General features: G+C 41.4%; 1 protein-coding gene across 1 annotated transcript in view; it reads right to left on the minus strand.

The window, feature by feature from the left end:
- The window catches only part of LMO1 (LIM domain only 1), a 63,066-nt gene extending 60,120 nt beyond the window's left edge, over nt 1-2,946 (minus strand). Inside the window, exons 1-2 of the mRNA XM_033061697.2 lie at nt 2,888-2,946; nt 1,247-1,400 (exon numbers count right to left, since the gene is read on the minus strand). The gene's annotated coding sequence lies outside the window, so the exon portion shown is untranslated. The remainder of the gene's footprint in view (nt 1-1,246; nt 1,401-2,887) is intronic.
- Between the last annotated feature and the right edge of the window lie 5,835 nt (nt 2,947-8,781).

Here is an 8,781-nt window from a genome sequence, read left to right on the forward strand (position 1 = left end):
ATACATAATCTACTATGTACTGGGAACAGTTCTGAATTGTTTACCATTTGAATTAATGTCAGTGCCCACTATTAATGTACTTGCTTCCTACGTTTACCATAATGGGCTTGATTTCCATTAGCTGAAGCTGGAATGCTAAAAAGAGCCCGGGCAAGACTGATGCAAACCGAGATCGACCATCATTGTGGTGTCTGAGACGCATGACTTCTGGCTGGCATGTTACCCAAGTTTTACCTCTCTGTGAACTTCCTTTAAATAAAATAAAAAAAAAAAATAGGGTAAGGAAAAAAGAAGTAGTAATTGATTCCCCCAAATTAGGTTTTCACTTTCTAAAGACCTGTATTGTTCATGTCCTCAATGTGCACAGAAGTATTGAAGATTTTCTTTTTGTTTCCTTAGGCAATGCATGAGCTGATCCATTAATCCATTTGGCTTTATATATCAGGAAACTAATATTAGCTCAGCTCATCTATTAGCTTTTATTTAGGTTCCACCATGTTGCCTTTTTTTTGACTTTTCTTCAGGCTGGTTCCCCTTGAGGGGAGGCAGAAAATTTTTGATAGATTTTAGGGGAGATAGTGCTGCACATCACCTCATGGGAACTGTCACATCCTCAGCTCCCCATCTTCACGTTCACCCCTGTCAAGATACCCATGATTGAACTTGCCTCTTTGGCAACTCTACCCACTCTCTTTAAGGCACACCTTGTGCACGTCACCTATAGCCAAGGGAGTCAAAACCCCACAAGCACATCCTCTTCACCCCTACAATGAACCAAACAAACCCATAGCTAAGACTGCTTGGCAACAAACAATAAATATGACTGGGAACATAAAGTTGTGTTTCATTAGTGCAGTATGTTTTTTTTCTGTGAGTACACTCATATAAGGATAAAAATGCTTTCAGCTTTGTAACATAAACCCTGTTAATTCTCTGGTTTTTAATTTCCACTCTGTGGCACTTACTGCACCCACAGGAACTTGGTCCTTCTAACTCCATGAATAATTTTTTTTTTCCTCCTTTGAAAAAACACAGCAGCACTTGAAAAATACTGACCCTGAAGAACATCATGCATCAACTAATTTCTGAGCATGCTTTTGGTCCTTGAGCCCATTCCTCTTCTCACTGTGGCTAAGGAGACTTTTGGGTGCAAAGCCAGAATTTAAAGATTTTGGTAGGCAAGTCTTGAGCCTTAATTCTGAGTTTGCCACAGGGATGGTGTGGTTTAATCTAAGCACAGACTTACTGAGTGGCAGAAGTTTGTCTGCATGCACTGGAGCTCAAGGTTGCTGTTGGGATGCCAAGAGTGGAGTGGGAAGAAAGTGAGGCTGGCTTGGTATCGTTCTTCAGAAATGATACTTGAGCCGACAAAGGTGGGGTCACTGGGCATGAAAAAAGACCTGGAGGGAAAAAGCAAGAGAGAATTTTGCACTTGTATGGACGAGAGAGTGTCACACAAGGGGAGAAGAATAATGCCAACACCACCAAAACATTTAATTTCCAAACACACATCCTGCAGTTTGAACAGTCTGCTGGAATCCTGCAGTTACAGTCATGGGGATTTTTAGGTTTACAGCTTTAATAAGGTGAAGAGACAAACCCCAGTGTAAAGGTCCCCACTCTATGTAAATTACTTTTTCTAGTGTGGTGAAGCATTGTCCTGCGTTTGTTTCCATTATATCTGCTCAGCGAGTAATTTCAGAGGAATGAGAAAGTTTCAGTAATTTTTGAGCCTCCTTTACCCAGTAGATTAAAAGTCTCATACAAAGAACTTTACCACACTTATTTTTTTAGTACCTTGACTCTAGAGAAGAACAGCTAGATTACTCCTTTAGAAAACGCTTGTGTAGGTAACCAGCCCCATAACGAGTCACTGGGAAAACTTGACACGGATCAGTGTCTGGGATTAAGCCTGAGCTCCCCAACCCTCTGTTCTCTGGAGCAAAGCACTAAAACAGCTCGCTGCTGGAGGAGGACCAGACAGCAGCTCTGCTGAGGTGCCAGTTCATCACTGATGTGCACTGGTTTTCATTCAGTTATGGTGCCTCATGCTCTCCCTGGCCAGGCGGTTCTGAGAAGCCATCACGCTCAATAGACTGCAGAAACTACAGAAAAAAAGGGAGCAGCTGTGCTCTGCCTAGCAAAGTTTCTGGTCTGATACTAATTCCTGCTATTCCTAGTGCGTGAGGGAAGAGCCCTGCAGGAATAAACACACCTTTGTGCAGCCAGGGCTGGGCTCGGGCCTCTGGGTCTAACTTGAGACTCTTGCTCACTAGCTGCTTGCACTTTTTTCCTCTTGGCTTGAGCACAAGTGAGAGAAAATGAAGTTTCTTAAGAACAACACCCCATTCTTATTAAATTGCAAAGTCCGCAATATACTTAAGTCAAGCCTTTAGCAGACCCGTGAGGTTTCTTATTATCCCTATGCTTGAATGAGGCAGATGACTGGAGCAAAAACCAGCTAATGACATAAAAGCATTCTTCTACTTTCAGTCTTTCTTAATTAAGGACTTGGTTAATGTTTCAGTGTTGGGAATTACAAAGCTTCATCAGGGAGGATAATATGTTTTTTATTTTATCTTTCAGCTGACAGGATTAAAAAAAAAATTCACAATAAAAGTGAAGGTGATTAAGTCACGTGTGCCAGTCAGAATCCCACAGTGAAGCAGCACCAGGCCGTACCAAAGACTACCCTGCACATGGTGAATTTAGCAGTTGTTTTCAAAGTCAGATTTCTCTGCAGATAAGACTTTTATCTGCCAGTTTGACACATGGGTTTCATTTCTTGAATTCACACAAATAACCAAGACAATTTGCACAGTTCTGTACTAAATTAGCTACAAAACATCTCTGTATTTTTACCAATTTCAGAGTCACTTACACCTACCTTGCTGGTGTCAGAAGAGAGTGACCACGGGCCTGACCTCATACCACAATTCAGCAGCCCTGTAAAGGAGGAAAATCACAAGTGCTCTGCAAAGTTATGTTCACACAGAACATGGGTGGCAGTTCAAAAGACCACTTAAATACATACCTGAGATCTACAGACCTCAATTATTTCTAAACTCTGGCTTGCTCTACTTCTCTGCCTATGCATTGTGAAAATAAATCACTCGATTCTGTTACTAGGTTTCACGTGAAATGAATGTTAAATATTTTCATAAATATAGGCTAACCCTTAATAAAGAAAATTGTGTGTTAAAAATACAGCATTTCCTTTGATAGAAGAAAATGGCAAAGCTTCAAAAATAAAACCTCTGGAGAATGAGTTCTTTGCCACTGTGATACAAGGCTGGAACTTTAAACCATTAGGCTTTACAGTCTGTAATGACCTTTTAGAGAACTTTACAGTGGATAAATTAGTTATTCAGAAGTTTTGCTTCTGCAAAAAGTTAAAAAGAATTTTTTTTTTTCAAAAATAAAACTAGCAAGACCTAAATTTTTGGACCGTTTCATGTTTCGTAAGAAGTTTAATGGGCAGATTCTGCACCTCTCATGTCCAGAAGAGCTCAGTTGCAATGGAATCCATGAAGTTTCTTTCTACATGAGAAACTGGTATCAGGAAGGTTTTGTGAATGGGTACAAACTGCTGGGGGGTGAAGGTGGGTGTCACATGCTGCAGATCTGCCAGTGTCTCCCCAGCACCAATACAGGCAGGGAGAGGTCTAAGCACCCAAGGGAACAGCTTTAGAGGAGGCCCAGACAAGGCGCTGGGACAGGCTGGATTTCCCTGGGAAAAGCATAAATAGAGATGCTTTCTCAGCAGAAGCCTCCTGTCTCCTTCCACCTCTCAAAACTCTCCCAGGCCCAAGAGAGATGTGTTCTTCCATTTGTATGGTCCATTAGGTCTCAACAGTGATGTAAGATTTCGATCCATATCAAACTGAGGTTCAACAGAAGTTCAGGAATGCACCTTCAGCCCAATCTTTCTGAGCAAACCAACACATGGACACTGCCACCTCACACAGCAGTGCCTGTGCAGGGTTTCTTAAAAGTAAGTGGAAATGAATCCTTGACACAAAAAGACACCTCCAAACTTACAAATGCACTCTAGCGACAGTGTTTTCATAACGTCCCTCACTTTCATTTGGATCAATAATTGACTTTTCTGTACATTCTCCTCTACTTCAAAGTTCATTGCTACTGCAGTGTTCTCCTGCAGATAGTCCTGCCTTTTACTCCTCACCTTGGTGGGTGTGGTAGATAGACCTGAAAGACAAATCTAGCATCTGTACGTCTGCCTCAGTTGTTTCATGGAGGAATCCAGTGAGACAGTGTCTGTTCTGGAGTGACACATGGAGCTCTTGGGCTTGTTGCCACGTCCTCTGTTATGATCAGAGCTTATTGCTCCCAGCCTGATGTCGAGCAGAGACTAATCAAATGTGAGATGGGTGAGCAGAGCTATGGAGCTGCCTTTTCAAAATCTCTTACTATCAGCTCTTCTTTAAACTGCAGCAGCACACAGGGGTCCCAGTCATGGAGCTAGACCACAACATATTGTCCAAAAAATCCAGTGACCTTCTTCAATGAGATAGCTTCCTTCTTCCCTGCCTTGCACTAAAGAGACCAGGCAAAATTGACACAGAGTAGTTGGAGATGGAAACACACGAACTGAAAAGATAAAATGCCATGTCAGGCTCATGTTGCTTTGTGATAACAATACCCTACAACACTGCCAGTGTCCCCTATGTTTTGTGGCTCCCTCTGCCTCTACTTGGCATGGATAACATTTGCCAGGTCTTCATAACATCATTCTAACAACGTATCATCTAAAAATGTTGATTCCATAGGAAAATGGCTGCTGGCACAGGAGCTGTAGGTGCACACAAAGGATATGGTGTGGCAGCTGAACACACAACAGAGGAATTCCAGCTATTCCCATGTCAGCTGCACTGGGCTGTGTTTTGCACTTGAATTCATCAGCATCCAGTTCAATCTGAATCCAATGGTGATAATCTTCTTGATTCATTAATGTGGGAGATGAGAAAACACACAAACCAAAGAGATGAATATTTTGGTATTTGTTTGTTTGTTGGAAAATAAATCCATCCTGTGAAATTACAAGATTTCTCTCTGAATCCAAAGACAGAAACAACTTCAATGAAGATGAAAGTTAGGGAAGATGTTCTGATAAAAGCAGGCAGGTGGAGGCTCTAATGAAGGCATACACTATAGTGCACATCTTGCCAATATTTCTTAATGAATAATATGTGCACTCAGATGAGAATAGTATTGATTGAGGTCTGCAGGGAAAGTTCTCTAGGAAAAATTTTTATTCTAGGAGCAGAGTCCTTTTTGGAAGATTTTGATCTTTTCCTGCTGCAACCTTTCTCCTCCCCTCTCTTTGTGCTACCCAAAGCAACTGACAGCCAAAAAATGAAAAGCCTCCCCTGCATCTAATGTATCTATCAGATCCAAAAAGAAATTTATACACCAGTACTAAGAATGGCTGCACCATTCTCCTTAGCTGGTAGAGGACACAGCAGTGTATAATTAGGACTGGATTACTTCGCTCAGAACTGGAACAGAGAGCAGATGTCTTGCATTAATATTGGCATTTGATTTCACACACTTTCTTTGCCATGTTTGCAAAACCAATTTGCCTTCCTATCTTGGATCTTGCCTTTTGTTTACTCTCAGGCTGCTGTAATGCAAACAAAAAGCCACCAGTGGCAGTATGAAAGTACATGTAGAAGTTCAGGCCCTTAAAAAGTGGGTAGAGCTTAGGGTTTAATTACTAGCATAAAATATCAACTAATTTTCTGATTGTTGATGAGATTGATATGGTTGGTATGTTCCACTGATGCCAACTCAGACAAAAGAGGTCATGACATTATAATGCATTTGTGAACATAAGCCAACAGTGAAAGATGCACCTCTTCCAAATTAATGTCATCAGACTCTATCTGCAATACATATGAGAGATGCATCCCCCTTCTCAAACACAGCTAACCTTTTTTTCACCTGTTTTTCCACACAGGGGACTTCAGTCTTGATTTTGCTCCATTCAACATTTCATATACAGAATCCTTCCAGAGGGCCTACAATAAAATTTCATGCTGTTAAAAATATTGGCCCCGATTCTGAACTGCAGCCAGCTTGCATTTGATAGCAGCTTTATGGCTGCAGCTGGGTTCTGGAGGTTTCTTAGGAGGCAAAGATGATCTGCCTTAATTTAGGAGCATCCAGAGGCTGATCACAATGTTCCACACTACAGCAGCACAGAATGACTGTAATATGGGCAGCATTCAAGCAGCAGGGTGATGCTGACAAACTCTAGAGTCAATACAGGGATGCAACCCAAATTGCCTCGCCACTGAAGCTCTTCTGCAGTGGTAGCTGTGGCTTCAAGACATGCTGTTTGCTTTACTTGGTGATGGAGAATGCCCTTCAGACCCTGCCCTGTACCACCTGTTGGCAGGTGGCAGCACCTGTTTGCATCATACAGACCTGTTTGTACCTGTGTGTTTCCTACAGAGGTAGGAAAAGCTCTGCATGATACAAATTTGGGAAGACGACTCAACTCTACCCAGACCTATATCCAATCCCACAGTTACTGCCTTTGTTCCCTTGTGATGCCAGACACTTAGAGAAGGGGGTGATTTCTGTGACAGGGTCTCAGAGACCAGGAGATTTTGTGCTAGTAGACTACCCAGTCCATTCCCCACGAAAAGCTATCCCTTTTCTATCTTCTGTTTCTCTGTACACAATGGCAGCAACTCCCCTAGTCCTAAGGAATCTGTTGGATATCTGAACAGAATGACAAATTAGGAAAAGACCACTGAAATGTCGTGTGGGTAATTTCACATTATTCTGGCCCATCAGCAAATGACAGAAGTGTGAGGAGTAAAACAAGGAAATACTTGGAAGAAATGATAGTGGTTGCCACAGCTCTCTTTAAGCAGGTGAGAAACTCAGTCTGAAAGCTGTAAAGATAACTACAGAAATTATATCATTCTCTCAGTGAGAGCTAGAAAAGCTTCTGTGCTCACAGGGAGGTCAAGAAGTGAGAGCCCAGTGGATCATTTTGTTGCGTTTTTAATGCTTCATGGCACAGGGTCAGTCAGAAATCCCTATCCTGAGGTCATGGTTGGGGCAGTCTGGAAAGCAATCTTTTCTCTTGCTGGCAAGGCCCTGCTCAGACTCTGCTCTTTCTCTCTCTCACAGAAGATTATTACAGCCCACTCCTCCTGCTCATCACCCTGGGCACTGGCATTCAGCTTCTCTGGGATCACAGTGGCCCCAAGAATCTTCCCTGTGGCATTCTGTCCAGACTGTGGTACAACAAATATCCATCCAAAGCTAACCCAGGCACCATTTGGGACAGTAAAATTCCTTACCATGCCTATTGACAAGCAAGGACTAACATTTATTTTTAGTTCCACATTCAAATAGCATGAGTGAGACAGAATGAAGAGCATGAATGGCAACAAACTTGTCTGATAACTAAGTAGTGAGTCCTATTTTTATGGCAGTACCCCCTTGTCAATGCAGCAGTGTGGGGAAATGGGGATAATCATGCATCTCTAAACCTGCCTAGGAGATGGTTTGACCTAGAAGAAGTTTGACCTAGGAGAAGCTGAGAAGCACAGTTTGGAGGGCCTCCTAATGACTACATCTGTTTTAAATAGACATATTTTGACTATAGCTCCCATACCAAACAGTCACTGGAGTCAAGTGTTCACTTAAAAAGATACAACTCTGCAGTATTTTACAGTGGATTTAATAGCTAAGCCTCAGAGGAAAAAATACCACCCTGCAAGCACACAGCTGAAGCATGGACATTTCATGAGTGCTGCTCACTGCCTAAATGTGAATGCACACTACAACACTCTTGCAAAAGATCTATAATGCCTCGCATTGCTAGTATATCAAATTTGCATAAATATACCTCAAATATTTGTAAATCAATAGATATAGGCTCATGTTTAAAAGTGACTGCCCAAAGTGCATACACACAGCATTCTTACATGCTCTAATTAATCCAAATAATCACATTTTACCTTATTAAATTAAACATTATATGGATAAAATGTAGCTTGCCATCTAAGCACTAAAATACTGTTAGAAAGAAGCACTTCTGCCAAAAAAGAAACAAGAAAGAGAACATGGCCTTGGAAGAACACTTAACTGAAATGTAGCTGCAGGATCTAATGCCATGGAATGACTAACAATAATGTATATATTACTTTTAAACAAGCAAGCAGCTTTGGGTAACTTTCCACTTCTCTGTCTGGTACTCCAGTTTCAGCCTAGTGAGCTATAACTGTTCAGGATAAGCAGAAAGCAGTAAAAGAGCCTGCTAACCCTCTTGCCCATTTAAAAATGTCTCCTCAGAAGCAATGAGAATTCCTTATTTCCTCCAGCTGCTTATTTACTGGTGCTTCCCTGCCTTCATTTAATTAGAGCTAAAAACCCCAGCAACAACCACCCCTGATAGTTTTTAAACTCTTTCCAACTAAGAAACCCTTTACTTATCAAGAGGTACAAAGAAGCACTGAGAACAGCTGTGGAGTTTGGAACAGATTTCTTGCTGGGTCCCACTTTAAAGCTTTTATACACCTAAGAAATCTAGTCCTGACTGAAAGGAAGTGATTAAAGTTTTTAAAGACTACAGAGAGTTTTACACAGAGTAGTGTGATACTCAGGACCAATTAAATGTCATCTTAAATACTTAACTGAACCTTTTATTTTTTTTGTACACTAGGAATCAGTTAAGTGGAAGGAGCCAAATTAAACTTACATTTGAATTGACTTAATTTGAAGAGATTATGCATCATA

Source organism: Catharus ustulatus, chromosome 6 (assembly GCF_009819885.2).
Source record: "Catharus ustulatus isolate bCatUst1 chromosome 6, bCatUst1.pri.v2, whole genome shotgun sequence".
Lineage (NCBI taxonomy): Eukaryota > Metazoa > Chordata > Aves > Passeriformes > Turdidae > Catharus > Catharus ustulatus.